Source organism: Lissotriton vulgaris, chromosome 10 (assembly GCF_964263255.1).
Source record: "Lissotriton vulgaris chromosome 10, aLisVul1.2, whole genome shotgun sequence".
Taxonomy (NCBI): Eukaryota; Metazoa; Chordata; class Amphibia; order Caudata; family Salamandridae; genus Lissotriton; species Lissotriton vulgaris.
This window is the reverse complement of record NC_141698.1, coordinates 233,922,218-233,950,133: the sequence shown is the minus strand read 5'-3', so window position 1 is coordinate 233,950,133 and position 27,916 is coordinate 233,922,218. Positions and strand designations below refer to the sequence as shown.

At 46.8% G+C, this 27,916-nt stretch overlaps 1 protein-coding gene across 2 annotated transcripts in view; it reads left to right on the top strand.

Annotated features, from left to right (window-relative positions):
• Nucleotides 1-27,916, top strand: part of GBX1 (gastrulation brain homeobox 1) — a 177,063-nt gene that overhangs the window by 63,372 nt on the left and 85,775 nt on the right. The window lies entirely within an intron of this gene.

Below are 27,916 nucleotides of genomic sequence, written 5' to 3'. Positions count from 1 at the left end.
GAAACGAGTAGAAAGAGACGAGATAAAGGTCAGAAACAGCAGAAAAAGACAGAATAAAAGTCAGTGAGAGGAAGAATAAAGGTTAGAAACAAGGTGAAGGCGGCAGAATAAAGGTCAACAACGAGCAGAAAGAGGCAAGATAAAGGTGTGAAACAAGCAGAAAGAGGCAAGATAAAGGTGAGAAATGAGCAAAAAGAGGCAAAATAGAGATCAGAAACGAGCAGAAAGAAGCAAAATAAAGGCCAGAAACGAGCAGAGAGGAAAAATAAAGGTGAGAAACTAGCAGAAAGGCAATATAAAAGTAGGAAAAGAGCAGAAAGAGGCAAATTAGAGATCAGAAATGAGAAGAAAGAGGCAAAATAAATGCCAGAAAGTGCCAAAATAGGGATCAGAAAGGACCAGAAAGAGTCAAAAGGAAGGTACGAAATGAGCCGAAAGAAGCAAGCTAAGGGTCAGGAACAAGTAGAAAGAGGCAAAATAGAGAACTGAAATGATTGGAAAGAGGCAAAATAAAGCTCAGAAAAGAGCAAAAAGAGGCAGAATAAAGGTGAGAAACCAGCAGAACTGGGCAAAATAATGGTCAGAAACATGCATAATGACGCAAAATAGAGATCAGAAACTAGCAGAAAGAGTCAAAATAACGCTCAAACTAGCAGGAAGAGGTAAAATAAATGTCAGAAACAAGCAAAAAAATGCAGAATAAAAGGTCAGTAATGAGCAGAAAGAGGCAAAATGAAGATCAGAAACTAGCAAGAAGAGACAAACTAAAGGTCAGAAATGCGCAGAAAGAGGCAAAATAGAGATCAGAATTGAGCAGACAAAGGCAAAATAAAGGTCGGAAACACGCAAAAAGGCAAAGTAGAGATCTGTAATGAGCAGAAAGAGGCAAAATATACGTCAGAAACATGCAGAAAGAGGCAAATTAGAAGTCAGAAATTAGCAGTCAGAGGCAAAATAAAGGTCAGAAATGAGCAAAAAGAGGTAAAATAAAGGTGATAAGAGAGCAGAAAAGGCAGAAAACTAGCAGAAAAAACTGAAATTGTAGCCCCCTACCCTAATATATTAATAAAAACATTCTAAAAGTCATACTGGCAAGTAGCCAGATGCCCCGCCCCCTTTCTTCACCACTCTGCATACGCATCTCCTGGTGAACTACTGGTTGGGTGATGCATTCCCTTTGATGCTAAGGGTCCTTGTGGGCCACAAGCCCTCCTGTTACCTCCAGTAAATCCTACACAGTGGGATTGCTGAGAGATCTTCAGAGCCCACGCTCCCTTTCTCCACCACTTTGCAAATGCATCTCCTGGCACACTACTGGTTGGGGGATTAAGTCCCCTTTGACGTGAGGGTCCTTGGGGCCAACTACCAGTCCTGTTACTTCCAGTAAGTCCGACACAGTGGGATTCCTGAGAGCTGGTCAGAGGCCCATACCCTTTCTCCACCACTCTGATAACACTACTACTAATTAAAAAAATATAGAAATTCACTTAAAAAAACAAAAGGTTACAGAGATGTTGTAGTAAGGAAATAGAATTTAAAAAACCGTAGAAATTCACAGAAAAAGCAAAGGTTACACAGACGCTATAGTTAGGAAAAAGAATTAAAAAAACATTAGAAATTCAATGCAAAAAACAAAGGTTACGGAAATGTTACAGTTAGGCTGCCATTTCACTTGTACAAAACCAGAGAAATTCAGCAGTTATAGTTAGCTTAGCTAATTATAATTTATGTCCCTGCAATGCACTGCATATGAACTCACAGATTACATCACTTATGACATGCTGAGTGGCATCACTCTTGACATCACTGATGACATCTCAAATTACCACTGATGACATCACTGATGACCTCATCTATAGCACCACTCATACACAACCACGCACATACTCTTTCCAAGACCCATACAAACACTCACATACCAACTCAGTGATCCATAGACCCTCTTAAACATCCACTCAGCAACTAAAGCAACCAGTAGCTCACATATACAGCCCCTTATGCCCTACTCGCTGACCAACACAGACACTCATGCAGACATACAAACACTTACACACCCATTCATAGAGGCACTCTGATACTAAATCACTCACCCCTATAGCTACTCACACACCCGTTTTTTTAAAACAAATTTTATCGGGTTTTTGTTTCACACATCATACAGAATCAATTGCAGTTCCCATGGTTCCCAAGCTCACAATATAGTCCCCCCTGGTTACATTCTCAGTAGTGGGCTAGGATGCAATCCAGACTATGTTTACAAACCCCATTAAAGGCAGGCCCCAACATGCCCTTTCCTAGTTTACTAAGGAACTCCCCTTTGTTCCCTCCCACCACCCTGGAACCCCATCATCGATGCCTGCACATGGTGCTAGTTGTTTCAATTTGTGTGCACAGGAATGATCAGATACTCAAACACCCATATACCCACTTGCACACACATATGCACCTATACACACACACTCATTTACCCTCTCATTCACTCATTCATATACTTATCCTTTTCAGTCACCCATACAATCACTCATGCACCATCTCATTCACCATTTATAGCTACTGACACAACCGCACACAGCCTGTATGGCTAAGTCAGTCATTCACCCTTTCATTCACCCTTACAGCCACATATACACCCAAAGACTCGCCCATATAAAAACTTACACACACACTCATGTTTACAGTCTGTCACATACCTATTCATTCTTCTATACACCTTTTAGACACCAACTAAGTCACCTATGCAGACACTCCCACTTACCTTAGTTTATATGTTTGATACACAGTTTTTTTAGACCATAGTTACAATCACTGGATGATGTCATCAGTAATGCCATCAGAGGTGTGGCACAACGGAGAGGTGTGGCCCAGCAACCAGAGCTGCTGACCCCCGTTAGCGGGGGGCTCACAGTTTGATCTCCGGCAGCTCAGCACCATTTGACTCTGGGCAATAGCTCACTTAATTTCCCCGACGGCTCCCAGAACCTTGAAACCTTCAGGGGCGGTATGCTTGCGCTTTACCAATATGTATTATTATTATTATTATCACTGTTGTCATTTGAGATGTGATCACTGATGTCAATTGAGATGTTATCAGTGATGTCATGAGTGATGTCACTGACCATGTCATGAGTGATGTAATATGTGAGGTCATAAACAGTGCATTGCGGAAGGTAAGTTATAGTTAGCTCAGCTAACTATAACTTCTGAATTTCTCTGGTTTTGTACAAGGGAAATGTCAGCCTTACTATAACCGTTGGATTTTGTTTGTGAATTTATATTTCTTTCACCACCAACTCGTTCCCATTGTTGTATGCACTCTCTCAAAACTGGTGCTGGTTTCGGGGGGTGGACCAACCTCGAATAGAATCCACCATCAAGATAAACCGCTGCACACCAGGAAAGGTTTGATGCAATTAATTTATTCACAAGTACAAATGCCACCACATGCACCACCACTGATGAATTTCAATCAACCGATGTTGCTCACGGTTCTGTGAGTCAATTGTTACTTTCCACTTTATATACAGACCGCCCACTATATTCCCGTTATGAGGCATTCTGGGCTTTGTAGTTACAATAACATCCAACATTAAAAACTGCATTAAAAACAAATTATTCAATCAAACATTTTGGCTAGGAGGTTACAATAATGCATGTCACTTTCATACAATGAAACAAGCAGTGGGAGACCTTTCTCCCACTGCTTGTTGTCTCAAGGTTTCCTATGATTATTTCAGTTTGGTATGCCACTGAGATGTCAGAGGTTCCTTCTGTGTATTACTAGATTCATTGGATTTTTTGCAATAAGTCCTCATATGAATTTATTATTGTTTAACATATCTCCTTATTCTACCCACTTATCGCCATAGTAGACATATCTTGTATTGTGAAGTGCTAGATACATTATTAATGGTTACTAGCTCAGTGCCTTTTTAAAGTTCTCACCCTAGACATCTAAAATAAGTATGTATTGAGATTATTATCTTTCCTGCATAGGGATATAAGTGCACATATCCTGCAGAGGGCAGTGTTGGATAGGCCTAATGTTCTATGGCTCTATGAGTTTCTATATTGCACTGACTTTGTGTCAGTATTCTAACCACATTATCTGGTCTAGATATGGTATAAGATGCCTAATGTCCTAATCTTCTGTATTTGGCTGAGTGCCTACAGTTCTCTATGTATCCCATGAAGGGTATATATTAGGCATTTACAATGTTGTGAAACCTTGTAGATTTCTCTATCTTGATGGCATCATGTCAGTGTTTGTACCACATTGTGTGGAATGGGCCCTCTCTCTTCTCTATTGTAGTGCCATATCAGATGTTTAGTGCCCTACCTTACTAGATCTGTATGGGCAAGTGGTTCACACACTGTCTTTGTTCTTGTGCTGAATCTCATTCTAACAGCTTGTCTCCTTTGGCCAGTCATCCTGTTGTGTGTTTATCATAACTAACAGCCAATGTGTGGTAGCTCCAAGCTCTGCAATAATTTATTAATCATCAATTCATATATACAATGTTATCGACACCTGATGATTAATATTTCAAAGAATATCTCATTTATAAATTAATATAAAGTATAAAATGAATGAGTTAGTGCATGTGTGAGAGCCTCTATGGAGGAGTAAGTGAGTAGATGAGAACTGGTATGGGTCCGTGAATGGGTATGTGAGTGGTTGTGTGGATGTGGGTCACTGGGCAAAGGAGGGGTTCTATGGGGGTGTGAGCGGGTGTGTGAGGGGTTCTGTGGATGATGTCATCAGTGATGTCATTTGAGATGTCATCAGTGATGTCACTGACCATGTCATGAGTCATTTAATATGTGAGGTCATAAGCAGTGCATTGCACAGGCATACATTATAGTTAGCTAAGGTAACTATAACTGCTGAATTTCACTGGTTTTGTGCCAGTGAAACCTGAGCCAAACTATAACGTCCTATAACGTTTGTTTTTCAGTGAATTTTTATGTTTTTTCAAATTCTTTTTACGAATTATAACGTCCCTGTATCTTTTGTTTTTGTAAGGGAATTTCTATGGTTGTTTAGATAGTAGTCGTGTTTGCAGAGTCGTGGAGAAAGGGGGTGGTAGTTTTACCCAGCTTTTAGGAATCCCACTGTAAGGGACTTTACTGGAGGTAACAGGAGGGCTTCTTGGCCCCAAGGTCCCTCAGCAGCTAAGGGGACTTTCTCCCCAACCCGTACTGCACCAGGAGGTGTGTTTTCAGAGTGGTGGAGAAAAGGGGAATGGCCTCCGAAGACCTCTCAACAATCCTGCTGTGAAGGACTTACTGAAGGTAACAAGGGGGCTTGTTGGCACATAAGTACCCTATGGAACCAAGGGGACCTAATCCCTCAGCCAGCACTGCAACAGGGGGTACGTTTGCGGCGTGTTGAAGAAAGGGGGCATGGCCTCTGAAGTCCTCTCAGCAGTCTTGCTCTATGGAACTTACCAGAGGTAACGGGAGGGGTAGTTGGCCCCCAAGGACCCTCAACAGCAAAGGGGACTTTATTCCTGAACTACTAGTGCACCAGGAGGTGCTTTGCAGAGTAGTGGAGAAAGGTGCGGGGTCTCCGACCAGCTCTCAGGAATCCCACTGTGTCTGACTTACTGAAGGTAACAGGAGGGGTAGTTGACCCCTAAGGACTCTCACGTCAAAGAAGACTTCATCCCCCAAACAATAGTGTGCCAGGAGGAGGACTAAAATTGATCAATTTAGCAACCCCATCATCCAGCCGCACATTGCCCACCAGATAGCCAGTACCGGCAAGAGCTGATTTACTCACCGATGCTGGACATGCAATCATGATCCGACATGTGTCTGCAGTAAGGCCAACACTACTTGGCTTGCGGTGGTTCAGCAATTGTTTCAATACCTTGAATACTTCCACTAATACCACTGAACCTGAAGAACTACTTCAGGATTGGTGCTCCAAAACGTGCTGGTGGCCGCACGTAAATATCCAAAGACAATCCACCCCTGCAGGAAACAGGACAGGAGCACCCTGCGGGATTGCAGGAATGACTTTTAATTAAACCTGCATGATGCGATTTAGCATCCTTGTCTTTTTCAAATGCTGATCTCACACGTGTATTTAAATTACACTGTTTTAAACAGATCTTGATGCATTTTTACTGGTAGAGTTTTCATGTGGCCAGTGAGAAAGAACTACAATGTCTCAATCCTTAGAATATTTAATGCGAACACCATTCACATACATTCTGTGAGTGTTTCTTTAACCAAAAATGTTAGATGGCCCCACAATGGATGTCTGCCCCATTTTAATCAAATATATCCCCAAGTGGACACGGGCTGCATCTCGCTTGCACGTTGCTGGCACTGCCGTTCTCATCACTAAACCAGTAATCACTGTCCATTCAATGGTTGTGTCCTGTAGTTATACGTGTATAAAACCTACTGGAAGTCACCAGTAGGTAGTTATAGTTAGGACCTAGTTCCATAGAAAGAGCATTTTTTCATTTGGAAATAACGTTGACGTTCACTTCAGCTGCTGTTTTAAAAGTTTTGTAGCAATCCATCAAGCAGGGGCTGAGGAAAAGGGAGGAGTCCCAGAACAGGTTTTCCACATTGGTCACAGCTATAGCCCGCATTGCTGAACCGAATGCCACCAAATTTGGAAGAAAGGTATATATTGGTCTGGGAAGTACTTTTTGTGATTTGGTGTAAATCTGTTCAGCAGTTGCGAAGTTATTAAAATAAAGTCAAATTTATAAGTATAGGCACACGGATCCTCTGAGGATCTAACAGTCCTCATCTCAAATCTGATGGGCTGCCAAAACTTCAAACCAGGAAGTGTTGGCAGCCAGCAAAAAACATTAAAAGAAGAGAAAGGGCAGGGTATGAATACCCTGACCCCCTAGGCCTCTTGGCAGGGGTCCTAGAGGGCCCCAGCCAGGGAAAAAACATGGAAAAATAAATATTTTCAGTGGGAACCGTGCTGGAGCCATGGCTCCCTCCAAAAAAGAAAAAGAAGCACTTGCTCCTGTGCTTCTTTACTAATAGTCCTCTGGGTGGGTTAGGTTCCAGGGGCATGAGCACTTATATAAAGTCGGGGCCTGCCCGTGCCCAAGGGACTGCCACCTCACTAGGGGAAGAGAAGTGAAATTAATGCAGGAGCCCTTGTGGCCATCTGCAGCCCCGTGGACTTCCACCTTCCTGGGGCACTATGAAAAATAAACGCAGACGGGCACATTTTATTTTATTTTCTAACTGTAAACTTTGAGAGTGACTGTGTGAGTGAGTGCATGCATTTCTCAATGGATGGGTAAGAGGGTGTGTGTATCTCTCAGAGGGTGTGGGAGTTGCTGCATAAGTGTCTCTGGATGCGTGAGGGGGTGCATGAGTGTCTGAGTGGATCTGAGAGTATCTGAGTGGGTTTGTGAGTGCCTCCACGTGTGTATGGCATCACTGATGACATCATCCACAGAACCACTCACACACCCACACATACTCCATAGAACCTCTCGTTCATCCACTCCCATTTGCACACAACCCATCAAATACCCATTCTCACACCCATACCAGTACTCATATAACCAATCACTTGTCCATAGAGCCACTCACATACCCACTAACTCACCCATCCAGCTACTCATGCAGTCATATAGACATACCGACACTTGCACACCCACTCATACACCCTTACAGCCACTCACACACCCACTCAATCACCCACGCAGAAACTCACATAGCCACTCACTCTCCCATACAGATACTCACACACCTACACACTCCCCCACTCACACTGCCACTTACTCACAAATACAGCTACTCATACAAATACTCACTTATCCATACATGCAACAGCCCCTCACTCACCCATACAACCACTCACACACCAGCAGAACCACTTATATACCCATTCAAGCATCCATACAAACACTCACCAACCCACTCCCTCACCCTTACAACCACTCATACAGACCTTCATTCATCCATACAGCCACTCACACCCCTACTATCTCACCCATAGTCACCCAGACACCCATATAGCCACTCACACACCTATGCAGCCACTCACACAGCCACTAATTCACAAATATAGCCACTCACACACCAATTCACTCTCCAATATAGCAATTCACACACCCACTCTCTCCCAATACAGCCACTCACACAACTACTCACATTCACATACCCACTAACACATCCATACAGCCACTCACAGACCTGCTCACAAACTCATACAGCCACTTAGATATCCACTCACACACTGATACAGACAGCAGACCGCTACTCAGATGAGATATGTTAGAACTAGTATGACTAATTACTAGTAGAGAAAGAATCGTTATTTACCTTTTGTTGTAGCTTAGTATATATGTTCAAGTCTCACACTTTTATAAAAAACACTTACGGGATTATGTCATCACTGATGACATCTCAAATGACATTACTGATAACCTCATCCACAGGTTATCGGAGGTCATGCTTTCTCCTCTACTCTGCAAATGTGCCTCTCGGCACACTGCTGGTGGAGGGTGACAGCCCCTTGCCTCCTGAGGGCCTCAGCACTAACCTGGACTTCTTCCCCCAAGCAGTAGTGTGCCAGGGGATAGGAGGGGTACTTGGCCCCACAGCTATAACGAAGTTTACCTTAATTCATCTCCGGAAACTGATTTGATATTAGGTATAGTAACAACCTACTAGTTGAATACCTTTTTCCTGACTCTAATTGCACCCCGCAGAAAGCTTACAGCACCAAAATAAACCAGAGAAGGCAAAGGCATTTGAAGATATTTGAATGCTGGTTTGCTTGTATAAATTCATTTTCTTTTAGCAAGGGAGCAATAAAAATGTTGCCTCAGTGTCTGGTAAAAAATCTCAGAAGAGTAAAAAATGTATAGTGTCTTGCACTGAGAAGTTGGCATATGGGCAAGAGTTCAACTCCTCAATTTTATGAAATCCTTTGGAGACGACTAAGAGCCAATATATTAAACTGAGCCTAAACCTCATCAGTAAAAATAATGGTGAGGATTATTAACTACCACCAGGTAAGGCTCAACTGCTGGGCCTGTTTTCAGAAAAATATACAATCTCACTCAGGGTTTAAATATAAATATGGCAATGCAGAACTGTATAGTCCTGATAGTGTACATTTTTCAAACTACAGAAACTATATTTTCATTTCAAACCTAAAATTCTTGCCTTGAGATATTACAATATGTTTTGTAAAAAATAAACAGTCTCTTTTAATTGACACCAATTTTATTTGATCAGATATCTTTTTTTTTACATTTCAATAACTACCCTAGTACCTGAATACGTTTGAGACAGTACAGAGTGGAGCGGACTGAGTAGAGAGGAGTGGTAGCGGTTGGCAGCTGGTGTTTCTCCCGGCTTGTTTTTTCACTAAGATGGCTCCTGAGCTACTGGTCTCGGCTGGACACGGTGTGCGGCCTCTGCTCTCGCTCACGCTTCTGCTCCTGCGGCTTGCTGCTCCAGCGGCCAGTCTCTCGGCTGGATTTTGGCTGGATTTCCCGGACTGCCACGGATTCCTTCGGATGTTGCGGGTGCTTGGATTGCCGCCGCTGTTCACGGTTCACGGCTTCCACTCCTGCAAATACCTGCCAACAACAACGGGATTCAAAACGCTAAAAAATAAAAATTGTGGTGCGGGCTGGAGCTGTCGTTGGACTGAAGTTGGAAGCAGGTGCTGCGGTGCCACGGCGCAGCAAACTGAAGCCCCGCAAAAGCCCAAGGAACGAACAAAGAACTTGGTGAGGACCCCCCCCAGCGGGGAGGAGCCAGCGACCAGCAGCAGGCAGCAGGCCCGGGAAACAAATAGTGAGGTGCCGGTCCAGGGGTGGATGCGAGGGGTTCCTGATTTTGATTCTGACTCTAACTGCCTCCCCTCCCGTAGTCTGTTTTCACAGGATGGTCAGGCTAACTCATCAATAAACACTCACCATAGTAGAGATGAGCAAAATGCCTACACGTAAGGCCCTGATTGACTGCCCGGGAGGAGTAATTGTGGGGACCCTTGACTCATTTTTATCTCTAGCCACATCGGTTTTAAATCATGAAATTGAAGGGGCGTGGCTTGCAGCCAATGATGGTGGCTGCTTAAGCGGAGAGCTCCGCAATCCAGCCCGTATTAATCCTGAAATATCGGACCTCGGGACCCCCGCCTCACACACGGCGATAGGGGAAACGGAGGCCCCCCTCGTGGTTGCGGATCGAGGGTGGTGGAGACCTGGAAGGCCCGCAAAGACGAGCCCGCAGGCTGGCCAGTGCGCCACAAGAGGAGACCCCAAAATGGCGCCCGTGCTGTACGGCCTGACGCCCTGAGCAACATCGCAAGCGAGGAGAGAAAGCCGACCCGCGACAGCGTTAACACCCGAGTGGTCCCGCGCTCGCACCCGGACAAATTGTGTGAGCGCCACAGTGGAATTGCTGAGGCACGAACACTGCTGCCAGCGGATCGGGGGAGATGGGTGGGGAGCGGCCGCAGGAGCAGAGAGCGCTTGTTGGACCTCGCAGAGTGGCCCTGCTTGAAGAGGAGCTGCGGGCCCCCATTAGGAAAATGGAAGCAGGAAGAGCGTGACTGCCCGATATCCCAGGGAGCAGCCCAGATGTGGGGGCGGCAAGGTGTAACAGGAGGTGCACAGAGCAGCTAAATAACTGGAAGACGTTGGGGACTACAGCCGGCGCCAGGGACGAAATCCGATGATGGACAAGGAGTAGGCCTTTCACCCTAATAAACGATTCAAGATGGCGGCCATCGGACCATCCGGCCGCTGGGACCAGAAGGACTATAGCTGAGCATCCAGAACAGTGGTGAGTGAAAGTCCGGAGGGGGGGATCCCCGCTGGTGCTTGTCCACATATAGCCACACCCAGCGTCGGTTGTGGCGGCGCGCTCCCTGCTTGTGTCGTCTGGTGCCTGACACTTGGCTCTGCTGGATCGTTGACAGAGAGCAGCGGAGAGCCGCGCCCGGAGGGAGCGACGACGAGGGGTACCTCCTGAAGAGCGATTGACCAGCGATACCTACAAGAAGAGGTCAGCACCGATTGTACTGGGTGTACCTGATGATGGGGAAGTTAAAAGGGAACAAGGGCGGCACTCAGCCACCAGCGGAGGAGAGCTTACCCGACCGCGAAAAGCAGGGGGAATCTGAGCAAGCATGGTACCCCCACTTACAGCAACAGCTAGATAAAATTCTGGAGGCAATAACGGACACCCGCACGGCGCTCCAACAAGACATAGCGCAGGTAGCCAGCGGACTGGGCTTGTTGAGGGCCGATCATGGCAAGCTGGCTGACAGGGTCACGTCAGTAGAGGGAGCGCTGCAGGTCACTGAACCACTACAAAAAGACCTCAAAACTTCTCTGAATGACATATTGGAGCGCGTGGTTGCCTTGGAAAAGAGAGCGGAGGACGCCAAAGGGCGCAATCGCCGGAACAACATCCGAGTAGTGGGCCTTCCGGAGAGAATTGAAGGATTGGACATGGTAAAATATCTTGAGACTTGGCTTAAAACTGTGGTGGCACCAGAGGGATTATCTACCTTCTACACCTTGGAACGGGCCCATAGAGTACCAGCCAGGCCAGCCCTGCAGGGACGGCCTCCGCGACCGGTGGTGGCTCGGCTATTACACTTTCGTACCCGAGATCCAGTTCTTCAGAAGGCACGAGTGGATGGCCCCTACCAAGTGGAGAATAACTGTGTCAATATATTCCCAGACTACACCTACGAAACCCAGCGCCGTCGCACCTCCTTCTTGGCCGTCTAAAGGGAACTGCGCAATGAGGGACTGCAATATTCTCTCCTCTTTCCGGCTAAGCTGAGGGTCATTGTGGATGGCAAAACGGTCTTCTTTGACACCCCAGATGACGCCTGTGCCTGGTTAGAATTATATAGAACAGGAAGAGATGACACAGAGCAGAGGTCACAGACCGCCACAGAAGGACTACCACCGCGGAAATCGTGACGACTTCGCAATCGACAGCAGGGATTGAGAAGACTCTCTTCTTCACAAACGGAAGTGGAGCGCCGAGATGTATTGGCAGCGGTATCCACGCTGTCAAGTGCGCAGAGACCTCCATCGCTGGATGGCACAGAGTCGGAAAAAGACAATGCTCGCTCTGACACTGAACACTCAGAGGCGGACAGCGACCGATTGCCGAAGGTCACACCTGAGACGGCCGACGGGATGCTGGATGAGGGGTAGCTGAACTTGTGGGTCGACTGGATTGTGAAGTAACCGCCACGATGGACTTCCTGGGGTGAGGAGGCGAGAAAGTAGTTGATTAATCGAGCGATGTTGGGGGGGGGCTGGGGGACTTTTTGAGGCGCTAATTCTTAGGGGCTCAGCGGAATACTCAGAACTGTCGAAGTAAGGTAGCTACCACCTGGCGCACGGCTCCCTCTCATTGCTCTTAAGGCATGCCTGCAGTGTCTACTGCTGGGCTTAAAAGTGTGTTGAATTGTGTTATGGTTTGGATGGGAACTAGGTGGTTGTGGCTAGGTCCTGTTCTTGGGGGGGTGGGTGGTATGGGGAATTAAGGGTTGAGTTGGGGAGGGACAGTCACCGACGCACACGCAGGGTCATGTTTAGTGTTGCACAGGCCACTGTTAGAGAATGGGTGACACTGTTGATTTGAGATGTATAACCTGAAATGTGAGAGGGCTTCATACCATGAAGCGGCGGCATAAAATCCATGCTTATTTAGTGTGTAGAGGGGTACACATAGAACTACTTCAGGAGACTCATCTGACTAGAGCTGAAGGTATAGCGCTGCAGCGGAGATGGAGGGGCCAAGTTTATAACACTATATACTCGGCATTTGCTAGAGGTGCTTTGATCTGGGTGAGGGCGGAAGTCCCATTTCAGTTAACTAGTCAGGTGATTGACCCTGAAGGCAGATTTGTAGCCATTAGGGGGAAACTTAGAGGCAGGGACATAGACCTTTGTTGCATGTATGCACCCAATGTTGACCAGCTGGGCTTTTTAACACGGATGTCAGGATGTTTGGCACACTACCTAGCGGAACCACTAGTGCTGGGTGGCGACTTTAACTCCATTACGGATGTATCGCTAGATAGGTCACATCCCCCATTGGCCGACTCCCCAATACACAGCTTGACCATGGGTAGGCTGGAATGGCAAACGAGATGGGACCTGGTAGACGTGTGGCGTAAACAACACCCGCTGGATAGGGACTGCTCTTTTTTTTCTGGGATGCATGAATTGCATGTCAGACTGGACGCGGTGCTGAACTCCCCTACGGTGCTGCCAGCAGTTGTACAATCCGAATATCTGACCAGGACGGTTTCAGACCATAATCCTTTGCTGATCACCTTGCATTGGATGACTGGAACTTCATGCATACCCACCTGGAGACTGCGTCCAGAGACGTTGGACGACCCGATTTTTTCTGAGGCACTGAAATAAGGGATTACCCACTATTTTGCGGAGAATTCTAACTCGACGGCCACAAGGGCAGCAGAGTGGGACGCCTTCAAGGTGGTCATGAAGGGGATTTGTATAGGGAAACACGCGGGAGTACGCAAAGTGCTCTTAAATGACCTGACTATAGCTGACAATAAATTGCGAACGGTGGAACTAGCAAGACCTGGACGCCCGAAACTACAAGAAGAGGTTAGACAGGCGAAGGAGGCAGTTGCGGCAGAAGTTGAACGCCTGCGCAGTTTCGACCACAAGGCTTATACGACGAGGGTTCATGCAGAGGGTGACAAGGCCGGGACTTTATTGGCCTGGCTGGCCAACCCTGCTAAAGAGGTTCCCCCATTCTGGCGCTAAGCACAGAGGAAGGGACAGTAGTCAATACCCAGAACAAGATCCTGCAATGCTTCCTACGTTATTATGAGGAATTATATAAAAGCACACTAATAGCAGGGGACCCTTCCATTGACGCCTTCTTAGAGGAACTGCACCTGCCCGAAGGAGATCAAGAGCAGGCGAAAGAATTGGGAAAGGACATAGAACTGGGCAAAATTCTGAGAGCCATCAAACGCATGGCCCATAATAAAACCCAGGGTATAGATGGCTTACCTATAGAATTCTATGAGAAATATGCCGATATCCTGGCACCTAGACTTCAGAAGCTCTATAGAGAGGCGAAAGACCTAGGGCAGTTGCCCCAGTCTATGTGAGAAGCGCTGGTGATCCCACTGCTGAAACCAGGTGCGAGACGGTACGGAAACAGCTACCTATCGACCGCTGCCGATGTTGACCGCTGACTACAAAATATTAAGTAGTGTGTTGGCGACCAGACTCTTACATTTTATGACCACATTGATCCATGAGGACCAAGCTGGTTTTATACCGACGAGAAATACCTCCGCAAACATCAGGAGGCTAGTGCGACTACTGGAGGATGACCATCCCGCGGTGCGGCAACCAATGATCCTATCAGTGGACATAGAGAAGGCGTTCGACAGTCTAGAGTGGGGATATTTATACAGAGTAATGGGACGCTTTGCCTTGGGGTCGGACTTTATACAAAGGACGAAAGTGCTATACACGTCGGCTGTGGCCAGGGTAAGAGTGGGCACGCTGGTTTCGGCACAGTACCCAGTTAAGCGGGGCACGAGACAGGGATGCGCGCTCTCCCCATTATTATTTGCATTAGCAGTCGGACCTCTAACGGTGAAGGTACGAGAAGGGAACTGCTACGAGGCCCTGAGGAGCAGAGATGATCACTAGTATATATCGTTATACGCTGACAATATGCTACTGTTCCTGGAGGATGCTGGCGAGGCACTGATGGGGGCTGGGACTTTACTCACGAGTTTCGGCAACATCTCGGGCCTAAGGGTAAATTGGTCGAAAACATGCCTGTTCCCGGTGCAGCGGGGTGAAACCCAGCCCACCACAAATTGGGAGGTGCGATGGGAACCCTTGTGTCTGAAATACTTGGGGGTCCATATCTATCACAGAGCCGTGGACATGCTGGAGGGAAATGTAGGTAGGGGCGTGCGATCCTTGAAAAGTAGCATGGCCTTTTGGGCCACCCTCCCGTTATCGGTGGTGGGCCGAATAGCCCTATTAAAAATGATAGCGCTTCCTCGTTTCTTGTATTATTTCAGAACGCTACCTATCTGGATAATGAGCTCCATATTTAAATCACTAAAATCACTAGTGGTAGCTTTCCTTTGGGGTGCAGGCCGGCGCAGGGTAGCACAAGCCACGGTAATACGGCCTAAAGCCGAGGGAGGACTGGTAGTCCCTGACTTTGAAATCTATTATTTAGCTGCCCAGCTACAAGTACTAACGTAAGCAATAGCAACAGAATTTAGAGGCCCAAAACAACAAAGAGGCAGGGGTATACCGTGCCACGTACTGTCGTTTATAGCGCTACAACAAAAGCTAGACCTTAAAGATCTGTTAACGGAGGAGAAAACACTTCAGTTGTGCTGGAATCTGTCACAACGCAGGGCGGGAGTCCTACACTCCTATGCACCCGAAATCCCGCTGGGAATGGCCACGGTATTGCCCCATGGCAGCAACTGGTCACAATTGCAGACCTGGGAAGAAGCTGGGCTCCAAGTATTAGGAGACCTCTACGAAGAGGGAGTCTTGCTACCCTACCAGACGCTGCGGGAAAGATTTGACCTCCCCAGGGGAGGTTATTTATTGCATGCAGCCTTGACGAGGGCGATGCAGGACCACTGGAGAGAAGGCCTTACGGAGCCTAAGACAACAATGGCTTGCCAATACACTATGATGGCAGCCGGGACGTTCAAAGCTGTCACTATTCCAGAATGCTTCATGAAGGACTAGCGCCCTTGGAGACACTAAAGGGAAAATGGGAGACGGACATAGGGTAAGATATCCCTGATGCTGCCTGGATGCAAATAGTGCGCAGGGCCTGAAAGAGTACAAGAAATGCTAGATTCCAGCTTGTGCACTTCTACATACTCAACAGAGCGTACTTAACACTAGGTAGGATCCGTAAATATTTTAAGGTAGCGGAGGCTGCATGCCCTAGATGTGCGCGAACAGGAGTAGAATTAGATCATATGCTGTGGTCATGCCCAATGATGGGGCCTTACTGGGAGGAGGTGGGGGCAACGCTAAATGAAACTACCGAAAGACAGCTGACATTTGATATGGCCACTTGGGAACCAATTCAAAGTGTATGGGAACCAATTCAAAGCGAATGTCACTAGTTCTGCCATTCTGAGGGGGGACATCTCTGACCTGTGGCTGAAGGGAGGCGGACCAGCAGACTCCCGGGGCACTCACACGCCCTCAGGAGCACACACTCCACCGAGCGCCGTGAGGGAGCGGCAATCCAAGACCCAGACTACAATTCCCAGGTGCCCCGGTGGCAGAGGCGCACCTGGGACGTGACTGCCTGGGCCAGGAGGCGCCTACAAACAGCGGAGCACCGACAGCTCCGTGGGGGACATCTCTGACCTGTGGCTGAAGGGAGGCGGACCAGCAGACTCCCGGGGCACTCACACGCCCTCAGGAGCACACACTCCACCGAGCGCCGTGAGGGAGCGGCAATTCAAGACCTAGACTACAATTCCCAGGTGCCCCGGTGGCAGAGGCGCACCTGGGACGTGACTGCCTGCGCCAGGAGGCGCCTACAAACAGCGGAACACCTCCTGTCCCCGCGGGACGCGCGCGGGACCGCCGGGCTAAGCCCGGGTAAAGGGCGGGCCCTCTGTGGCCCTCAGAGGACCTGAGGAGGACGGGGCGGGCCACCCCACTTGGTCCTAACATAAGAGGTACAGAGACATAATACCGTATACATATTTATGTTCAATCGTCCAGTGTCGTCATCAGGCCCTACATAGTCCTCCCAAGATGTCTTTTTGGGAAGAGCTTAATGCCGTGTGCGGCACTAACTATGTCCCTGATATATTAACCCCCCCCAGAGTGGGCAAAGACACTGATCTCATAACCTGTACCACCCAAGCTGTTCCTGTATCCCCTGATTTAATCCTGTTTAACAACGAGGAAACTTCTTCAAATGTCAACCTAATGTGTTGTAGCTCCTCATCCCTCCCTGCCAATCCAATTGTTTTAACGCCACATAAAGCAGGGTCTACATTAAATAATCCTGTTTCCCCCCTTCAATCGACCCTATTGGCCGATTTTGAGCGATTGTTGAATGCTGCTCTGTTACCCCTGGTCACTAAAATTAAGGAGTTGGGAGACAGGTTGTCCAGTGTTGAACAAATAGTAAAAATGACTTACCCACCAACTGTAAATTCGGCTGTCTCCCCACGTTCTACGCTCTGTATAAACCCGGACAAGCCTATTCCTACTGAACTCAGAAAAGCACGAACAATTGACCCTGCCCTGAGTATACCCTTCCCAAGGGGCCATAATAACACTCCTAACCATAATAGTGCTCCTTTTAAAGCCTCTAGATATCCTCAGCCAAGAAGGCATAGAATTAATTTACCCCCTGAAGCTGCCCCCTACGTGTCCGTTCTTTCCGGGGTGCCTGAACTTGGTCAGGGCAATCACGAAACAAGCAAGGAGCTGCTAAATAAGACCATCTTTTGGCTTAACAACAACAGACCGCTGCCGCCCGCCCTTGACTAGATGGTGGAATTGTGAGCGTCAGGAGGGTGGGGTGGTTAGGCAGATTGCCTAAAGACATTTCGGGAGACCTGATATTGATCAGATTTAAACACAGGAACATTGTCCCCTTTTTAAGACTTTCCCAACCAAAACCCGGTGATGGCCCTATTTCTACTTGGGACTTGTTTGATTTTTACCCGGGCCCCAGAGTAATGAACAATAACACTTGGTGAAAAGGGACTCTGGCCACCATGTGTTTATCATTCTTATACCCAGCCACGTAAAATGGAAAAAGCCCAATATGCTCTTAACAATTGTATATATGTATCTTGTCGTACATGCTATGTCATTTTTCCTTATGCATCAAGGCCTAATTGATTGCTCCTATTCTAATTAACTCTTAATCACTCTAAAGATTGGCTCTCCAGATCTTGCTTTTTAAATGGTTGCCATTTACTTATATTAATGAATTGACCAGATTGTTTGTTTTAAATTATTTCTGTAATTGTATGTTTGTATGATATTTTATGAAATTTTACGCTTATATGATATTTCTTTGCTGAATATCGAATAAAGCATATTTTGAACCTTTGAACCACTAGTTCTGCCACTCTGCTGCCCATCACTACTGACGAAGCCCTGGTTTTTACCTCTACTGAAGTGAGGGCAGTGTTAAGGGTTATCCCGGGGGTAAAGCACCAGGACCTGACTGCATACCAGCTGATTTGTTTAAGCAGGAACAGGACCTTTGGGTCCCATACATTGTTCTTTTAGCCAATGCTCTGGCAAGGGGTGTGAAAGTCCCTGACTCTTGGCTGGGGGCGGAGATCCTCACAATTCATAAGAAGGGTGATCGCTCAGTAACGGCTAATTACTGACCTATTAGCCTTATTGATGCTGTACAAAAGATTGTGGCTCGCCTACTTCTGGGTAGGATCCAGAGTTGGATCTCTGATTATGATGTTTTAAGTCCTCTCCAGGCGGGTTTTCGGCAACATATGGGGACCCTAGAGCAAGTTTTTAGATTTATGCTATTATATTGGAAGGTGGTCTACCTAGGGGGAGGTCTGCTGTTTGCGGCATTTGTGGACCTTAGGTCCGCCTTCGACCTAGTGCCTAGGATTAAGCTCTGGGAAGTCTTGTTGGATTTGGGCATGCCCAAAGAGCAGGTGGCGCTGCTTATTAATCTGCATTCAAACACCTATGCCAAAGTAAGATGGGGTGGTCCAGGGGAGGTCACCGACAGTTTCAAAGTCGCCAAGGGGGTTAGACAAGGGTGTGTGTTGGCCCCCACCCTTTTTTCTTTGTTTATTAATGGGGTGACTAAGTATTTTTCTAACTTTCCAACGGACGCCCCCTCCCTTGCTGGAAGGAAAATTCCCCTCCTCATGTTCGCGGACGACACTCCTATTATTTCTAAAACGAGGCAGGGCCTTCAGTCCGCGCTGGCCCGTTTTGAGTGTTTCTCTAGTGAGCATGAGTTAGAGGTGAAAATGTATGGTTCTGTGAGGCCCCAAGGCTGTGAAGGCCAAGGTGTCGATGAACGGAGCCATTTTGGATCAAACGGAGGTCTTTACATATTTGGGTGTCACATTAAGTGAGAACTTGAGCTGGAAACCCCTATTGGATCTTATGACCCTGAAACATGCTCAACTTGGGGGAGCTTTATTGAAGGAGCACGCACAATCTCTCACTAAACCTCTGGCACCGTTGGTAAAAATCTATGGCTCCAAGATAATTCCTGCAATTATCTACGGTGCAGAACTGTGGGGGTATAGTGATTTATCCACTCTGAGGGTGGCTCAGAATAGGTTCCTCAGAATGGCAACTGGTCTCCCACAATCAACACCTTGCTTACCCCTGCAGCTTGATTTAGGTGTTAAATCTATCGAGGACGTGGTACGGTATAGACCACTGGCGTTCTGGCGTCGTCTGTGGACTACACCCGAATTATCCCTGTTTGCTGAGGCCATCGTTGAGGTGAGGGGGCTCGAAGGGGCCCATAGGGTACCCTGGTTCTCTCATCTCAGGATGCTTTTGAAAAATCTGAGCCTGGAGGCACTATGGGTTGATCCAGCACGTGCTACCTTTCCATCAAAAAGGGCACTCAAAGATATTTATTGGCACTGGATCGCTGAGAGGAGATCCACCATGGTTGTTGGTCCTACCATGTCACTGGAATTTTTGGTTGTTAAGGATGTCCCTAAATATGTAGCCTACTGGGACTTAATAACCAAGCCAAATGATCGTAACTGTATCATCAATTACGAGTAGGCTCGTTACCCGTGCGGGGGCTTACGCATTCCTGGTCGACTGGTGGCAGCGATAAGTGTCCTTTCTGTGCAACAGCAGTAGAGAATATTGAACACTTTTTCTTCTGCTGCCCTATGTACTCGTTACCCAGAAAAGTTTGGCTTTTACCAGTTTGCCACTTACTAGGTACTAGATCTGCTGTTGCAGCGACTAGGATTCTAAAAACTGATACTTCTGCCCCTATCGCCATTGATGTAGCAAAATTTGTGAGTTGGGCTTGGTCAATCCGCATTCGCAACCTTGGTAAATGAAGTTCCCATTGTATATGTTTTTATGAGTTTTTAGTTGCAACTTAGTATTGCTCTTATGTAGTCAGGGGTCCTTTGTACATCATTGTCTAAATGTAATACTTTTTTTAACATGGTTTTAAAATGTAACATATTTATTATCTTATATGTAAAATCGTATGAACTGTATTTTTATGTATTTTGTCTTTTATGATGCAAATCGAATAAAGACCTCTTGACTGACTGATATGGCCACTAGCGTACTACATTGGTTTCCCCACACATCAAAAAACAAGGTAACAAGTAAATTTGAGGACATGGGCCTCATATTGGCAAAGCGGGAAATCACTAAGCATTGGAAGGCAACAGTAGGACCTAGCAGCAAGAGATAGAGGGGCGAGTTCATAAAATGGGCAAACAGTGAAAGTATGTTACAATATCAGCAAGCGCGCAGGCTAAACAACGATAAAGTGTTGCAAAAGGGAGGTGGTCCACGAAAGGAGACCAAGTCCACATTAGTTTTCACTGTTTGTTTGTTGATGCTAGCACACTCAAGAAAACTCTGGACCTCTTGAGTTTTCAAACAACAAAGTCTTTAGAGGGGATGATGAGTGTGTGCAGTGTTACATTTTAAAATCCTTAGGCTCAGTCCTTTTTAAATGAAGAAGATCAAAGTAGCGCGGAAACAACGGGAGTGACGAGCTGTTTGGAGAGCCACGCCGGGGATTCGATCCCTTAATAAGTTAACAAACCGGACTTTATGGTGAAATTTATCATGCACAGACTGCGGTAATATACAAAATTGTAAATAGCCTTGAGAAAGCCCTGGCGCAATTCGCCACAGGGGCGAAACACGTGTCGGCTGTCCACGTTTGTATCATCATAAATAAAGAGCTATTTTTCTACAAAGAATTGGTTACTTTGATCTTCTTCATTTAAAAAGGACTGAGCCTAAGGATTTTAAAATGTAACACTGCGCACACTCATCATCCCCTCTATAAACAACGATAAAGCACTGGAAGCGGCAACAGCATGGGAGACATTGGTGCAGGCATTGCGGGATTATGAGGCACACGACGACTAGGTGGAACCCTCCATAACATAGGGGAAGCCCCGGGACATGACAGGCACATCAGGAAGAATACAACACAGTGACTCCTGAGCATGCTTCAGAGACAGGATTATTATTACCCTATGCGTCGGTGACGAAAGTTGGGGAGAGAGGAGGGTGGGAACTGTTTATGAAGAAAGGGAGTTGAGGGTGAACATTTGACGTAGATTTGTGGGTTTTCTGAATGCAATGAATATATGATGATGATACATCACCATGCCACATACCTTGTACGAGGGGGGATTTTCAGTTAATTTCAGATTGCCACTATCTTATTGATAGTAATGTATCTTTATGTGTACTGTACAGAAAATCAATAAAATACGTCTTAAAAAAAAAATCATGAAATTGAATTGACACAGCGCCGCCTATCCCTGGAACCGGTGTTGTTAACCGGGGCCATGCAGGGGGAAGCAGCCTTACATATCGCTGATATAAATTTCCCGCCATTAACACAGGAGGCAGAAATGCTAGCATGGAATGGCTGGGCCCGGAGCACCAAGACCATGCACCACCAGCGAACAGGTCATCGTCAAGGGCAGTGGCGGCAAAGAAATTGCCGGATAACGCGAACATAGGCAAGAGGAAAAGAGGTGGCGGCCCACTGAATAAAAAATCCCAGAGCAGTAAAAGCAAAGGCAAATGGCAACGAGGAACAAGTAGGGGAATGTGATGCACATGGTGGAGAAAATTCAATCGAAATGTCCCCGTGTATAATGAACCCCATAGTAAACGAGGACATGTGGCAAAGATTTGAGACTTTGGTGGCCACCCTGTTAAACCCTATATTAGCAAAATTAAATATGATCGAAGAGAAGCTAGCAGATCTCGAAACCCAGGCAACAAGCAACACACAGTTATTGAAATCAATCCCCACCAGGCAGGACTCAAGACCAGAAAAAGCGTCCCTAAGCAATATACAGGCGCATGGAATTATTCCACCTACGAGTTATTCAAAAGAGGGGACTGGGCCTACGCCCATTGGAAGGTCTAATCCGCCACAAAGTTACATTAATGACCCTGCCAACATGAACACAAACTTGGTGACATACTCCAACACAGCAGTCCTGTGCCAGCACCGACGCAACATCTGAAGGGACAAGGGAAGCAAGACCTTACAGGAGAACTAATCCTGAAACACTACTTGTGGGTTAGGAGGGGCCATGGAGTGGGGAGGGCAGCGAGCCTGGTAATCAAAGGACAGAAAGACAGACTACCGGTCAATGGGCCCCTGGATCGCAATTCCTTCATCTCCCCCGACAGCCGCACCCCTAGTATTAGTGTTGGGGGATGTTCCAGAGGTAAAGGAGGGCCAAATGGATACGGGTTTTTTTGCAGAAATCTTTCAAACAGACTTATCATGGCAAGAAGGACACCCTGGGTAGGGCCAGCTAAGAAAGAGCTGAAAGGAGATTGTGTGGCCCTAAATTCTAAGAATGAAGGTGTTGTCAGATATTTATTAGAGTTTGTAGGCTCTTTAAGAAAGAGAGGTGTCATATTCTTAAGCCCCTTTTAAAGTAGAGGAACATTAGGCAGTGTCGAGTTGCACTCTTCTTTTTAAAATCATTACCCGACTTTTTAACATGTTTTTCACTAACCTCTTTTCTTTGGACCTGTATGAGAAAAAGGAAGAGGGTGACGGCTTGTATCTAAGGGCCATGGAAAAGTTATCCACTACTGCATCTTAGAGAGTGACTCACATAAGGTTGAGGTTAACCGGGTACCTATATTATATTATCATCCTTTTATTTTATTTTATTTTTTATTCTTATACAAGGGACATGAAGTATTTTATGGACATGAAATTGTTACTTTGTATTTATTCTGTGCTTTTATGATCTTGTTTAAACTGCTCGAATAAAGAATCAATGAATGAATGAATGAGACAGCACAGCTGCCATTGTAAACTTTAAAAAAATATATACATCAATGAAAATACTTTTCTATAACTCCACGGACTTTGTTAAACTGCCTCATTTTGTTCCTATACATTACAAAAAGAGATGTAAGCTGTGTTGGACAATAAAATACATTACAAAGAAAATGTGTGGTTGTTAGAACTGTCTGCCTTTGGGTGGTCTTCCCCCAAACTTTTTGCCTGTTTTGCATCACTTTTTGCTGATCTGTTATTGTTGTCCTTAGGACTCTGGTCACTTTACCACTTCTAAGCAGTGCTAAAGTGCATATGCTTACTCCCCTAAACATGGTAACATTGGTTTATCCACAATTGGCATACTTAATTTACTTATAAGTCGCTAGTAAAGTGCACTATATGTTCCCAGGCCTGTAGATTAAATGCTTCTAGAGGGCCTGCAGCACTGATTGTGACACCCATTTAAGTAGCCCTTTAAACATGTTTCAGGCCTGCCATGCAGAACCTGTGTGTGCAGTGCAGCTGGAGGTAGGAGAACAAGCCCCTTAAGTGCTAAGTGTATGGGCACTCCAAGAGGGATCCCAAGTGTCCCAAGATGTCACAGCCTCTCAGTGGAGGTCAGACACCGGGGGTGGCGAGTGTAGTGCTTGGGGAGGAGTTTGTCCCAGGTAGTGGTGGTACCCCGTGAGGTTACCCTAGTGTCGTGGGCGTTGTGTAGATGGTCACAAAATCCCAAATGTCATTTAATACTGCAAAGTATAGCAAATAAATTACCATCAATGGCCTAGGTAGTGAGGCTCTGAGGAACACAGGTTTCAGTATGACTATGGTAAGGAGTCAGATGGTGGCTCCAGAGCAGATTTTACCCAATGTATTCCACCAGGTTGTGGTAGTAGACAACCGTGAGGGTCACTACCCAGTGGCCCTTGTTCCATTTGAGTGGGGGGATCTCACGACTTTTGAAGGAAGCTGTGAGCCCTGCCATGCCTGTGGATTGATTACTAGGGAATTACCTAGAGCACACTACCTAGAAGGAAATGGAGCTCAAGTCACACCTGGAAATGTTGGGGGTATCTGGGTGGGTGTGTGCAACCATCAGGTCCAGGGTTGCCCAGGAAGGGAGTCAAGAAGGTCTGGAGCCTGGAAGAATGGCCCAGACATCTGCCAAGAAAAGGAAGGGAAAGGAGAGTGGTAAACCAGCCCCTGACTGTCTCCCAACTGAGGTAGATGGAGTGCCGGAGGAGGCCACACCAGAGCAGAGGGCCTTCCTACAGGGATTGGGTCACAAAACGTTCCTGACAGGACATCTGAGCCAGGACAAGATCTTTTTCCAGTCTTGTCCCTCACTTTTACTGGCTCCAGAATGAAGGTCTCTTCAGATGCATAGTTTAGAACCTGATTGACCTGCCAGGCCAGTCAAATGACAGCACAGACGCTTTATGTTCCCCTGTCTTGCTTACCTGCCATTGGCACTCCCTTTGGGAGGGTAGGCATCGGCATTGTAGGGCCCATTGATACCCAGACCACCTCTGGTGACAGCCTCAGGTATATCTTGGTTTTGTTAGATCATGCCAATAGGTACCCAAAGGCCATACATCTGAGGTCTCCTATGCACCTGCAGTGGCCAAGGCCCTGGTAGAGATTTTTACCCAAGTGGGTTTCCCAAAGGTGTCTCACAGGTGCACCATCTTTATTTCTGCTTACATGCAATCAAAGTACAATGAGTGTGGAGTTACTTGTAAGCTCTCCAACCCCTACCATTCACAAACCAATGGGCATGTTGAGAGATTCAACAAGACCCTGAAAGACATAATAAGGAACCTGCCTGAGGCATAAGTAGAACGTCCTTTTGCCATGTCTACTCTTTGCTTATAAAGAGGTACCACAGAAGGGGGTTGGGTTTAGCCCCTTTGAGCTTCTGTACGGTCATCCTGTAAGGGGACCTCTCAGTCTGGTGAAGGAAGAGTGGGACCAAGCTCCCAAGAAACCAGCCCTGGATGTAGTTAGCTACACGTTGGCCTTCAGAAGCCAAATGGCCAAGTTGTGGAAGCAAGCTTAAGACAGCTTAAAGGCCAGCCTAGAAGTGATGAAGCAGTGGTATGACCAAACAGCTGCCCCTGTGGAATTGCCAGAAGTCCTCCAAGACTACTCAACTGGGCCACATCAAGCCCCCAGACAACACCAAGGTCACGTCCTTTGATGCTGGTAACAAAAGCTGCCCCAAAGGGCACTATACCTAAATCCAGGTTGTGTGTAGAGTACAGGGAGCTCAATTCAGTCACCAAGACTGATGTTCATAGCAATCCCTGTGCACATGAGCTGATTGACAGATTAGGGGCTACTCAATTCCAGAGTACTTTGACCTTACTTCAGGATACTGACAGATTGTCCTAACCGAAAGAGCTACAAGTGAGAGCCTTCTTAGGCCTCATTAGATATTACAGGAGGTTTGTCAAAGGCTAAGTGAACATTGTTGCCCTCTTAACTGAGCTGACTTCAAAGAAGCAGCCCAGAAATGTGATTTGGACAGAGACATCCAAAAATGCATTTGCCTTCCTGAAGCAGACCATGTGCACAGCCCATTTGCTCGAGGTCCCTAAATTTTTCCAAATAATTCATAGTCCATTCTAATGCCTCAGAGCATGGCAATAGGGGCAGGACTGGCACAGCTTAATGAAGAGGGCCCGGACCAACTTGTAGGTTTCATTTCCAGGAGGGTACTACCCTAGGAACAGAGGTGGAGTGCTATTGAGTGGAAAGCCTTTGCTGTGGTCCGGGCTCTGAAGAATTTGAGACCATACCTGTTTGTGACTCACTTCCGAATTCAGACAGACCACAGGCCCCTTAGGTAGCTAATGCAAATGAGGGGTGGGAATCCAAAATTTTTGAAGTGGGCCATCACCCAAGAGGGGATGGACTTTATGGTGGAACACAGACCTGTGTCAGACCACACCAATGCTGATGGTCTCTTTAGGTTCTTCTGCCTTAGTGATGTGATTTTCCAAGAGATTGGGCAGCTCTCCCCACGTTCATCTGGGGGACATGTATTAGACCTGTCAGTCATAGGGTGGTCTTCGGCCAAACCATTCGCCTGTTTTGCCTCATGTTTTTGCTGATCTGTTTTTGTTGACCTTTGGACTCTGGGCACTTTGCCACTTCTAAACAGTGCTAAAGTACATGTTCACACTCCTGTAAACATGGAAAAAAAAATGTATCCACAGTTGCCATATTTAATGTACTTATAAAGTCCCTAGTAAAGTACACTGTATGTGTCAAGGACCTGTACTTTAAATGCTACTAGAGTGGGAACAAATACCGACTCATCCGGTACTCCCAGTCCTTCATGCGATCGGTTTCCCGACGCTACGCGGTGGCTCCCCATTTTGATGACCACTATACGCCTTATGTCCAATCTCTAGCCATACATTTGGATTGGTTTTAGAGGCTTGAATTCAATTAGGCAATTAACAAATGTCCTGATGATGATCCCTTTGAATTACAACTGGGATCGAAATGCCGTCGACCATTTTATGTGCCTTATACAAAGTTTATACCATGCACTATGTTGATGTAAAGGTGCATCCTATAATAATTTTTGTTCCAACTGCGATGGTGAGAACACTTAAGCTTTCTGCCTAAAAGCCCTTTCCTGTTCGTTCACTTTTAGTGCACTAAGGTGTTTGTGTTAAAATTGGGGTACAGACTTCCTCACCCTTTGGTTATCCAAAACCGCCGACACCTTAGCACCACTGAAAAAACGTCAAAACAAACCTGGCAACAAGAAGGCCTCATGGTTCAACGACGACCTCAAGAAATCCAAGAAACTGTGCCGCTCCCTTGAAAAGGCCTGGAAAAAAGACCCATCCTCCAGCAACAAGGACGCCTTCAAAAACGCCACCCGCACTCACCACCAACTGATCCGAAAAGCCAAGAAAACAGCATTCAAGGATCGACTTGACAACAACGCCCACAACAGCAAGGAACTTTTCAACATCGTCAAGGAATTTTCCAATCCCTCGGCCAACTCCAACGACATCACCCCCTCTCAAGCCCTCTGCGACTCCCTAGCCTCATTCTTCCACAACAAGATTGCAGACATCCACAACAGCTTTGACAACCAAGCCGGAAGCCAACCCACCCTACCATCAGCTGACCATCTTCCCCCCGTTAACACCCTTAACGCCTGAAACCTAATCTCCACTGAGGACACCATCCGCCTGATGAATTCCATCCACTCTGGATCCCCCACAGACCCATGCCCTCACCACATCTTCAACAAAGCAGACTCCGTCATAGCTCCGCACCTCCGAGACGTCATCAACTGCTCCTTCAACTCCGCTACCTTCCCAGAAGACTGGAAACACGCTGAACTCACCGCCCTTCTGAAAAAACCAACAGCAGACCCCACCGAACTCAAAAACTACCGCCCCATCTCGCTTCTTCCATTCCCGGCCAAAGTCATCGAGAAAGCTGTCAACAACCAGCTCGCCGCCTTCCTCGAAGCCAACAAATCACTCGACCCCTCACAATCTGGCTTCCGAGCCAAACACAGCACTGAGACCGCCCTCATCGCAGCAACAGACGACATTCGAACTCTACTGGACAATGGAGACACAGTCGCCCTCATCCTCCTCGACCTCTCTGCAGCCTTCGACACTGTCTGCCACAAAACCCTTTTACAACGCCTCAGAAACATCGGAATCCAAGAAAAGGCACTGGAATGGATCACGTCGTTCCTCACCGGAAGAACACAGAGGGTCCGCCTCCCACCATTCAAATCCGAGGCCTCTGAAATCATCTGCGGCGTACCACAAGGATCCTCACTCAGTCCCACCCTCTTCAACGTATACATGAGCCCCCTCGC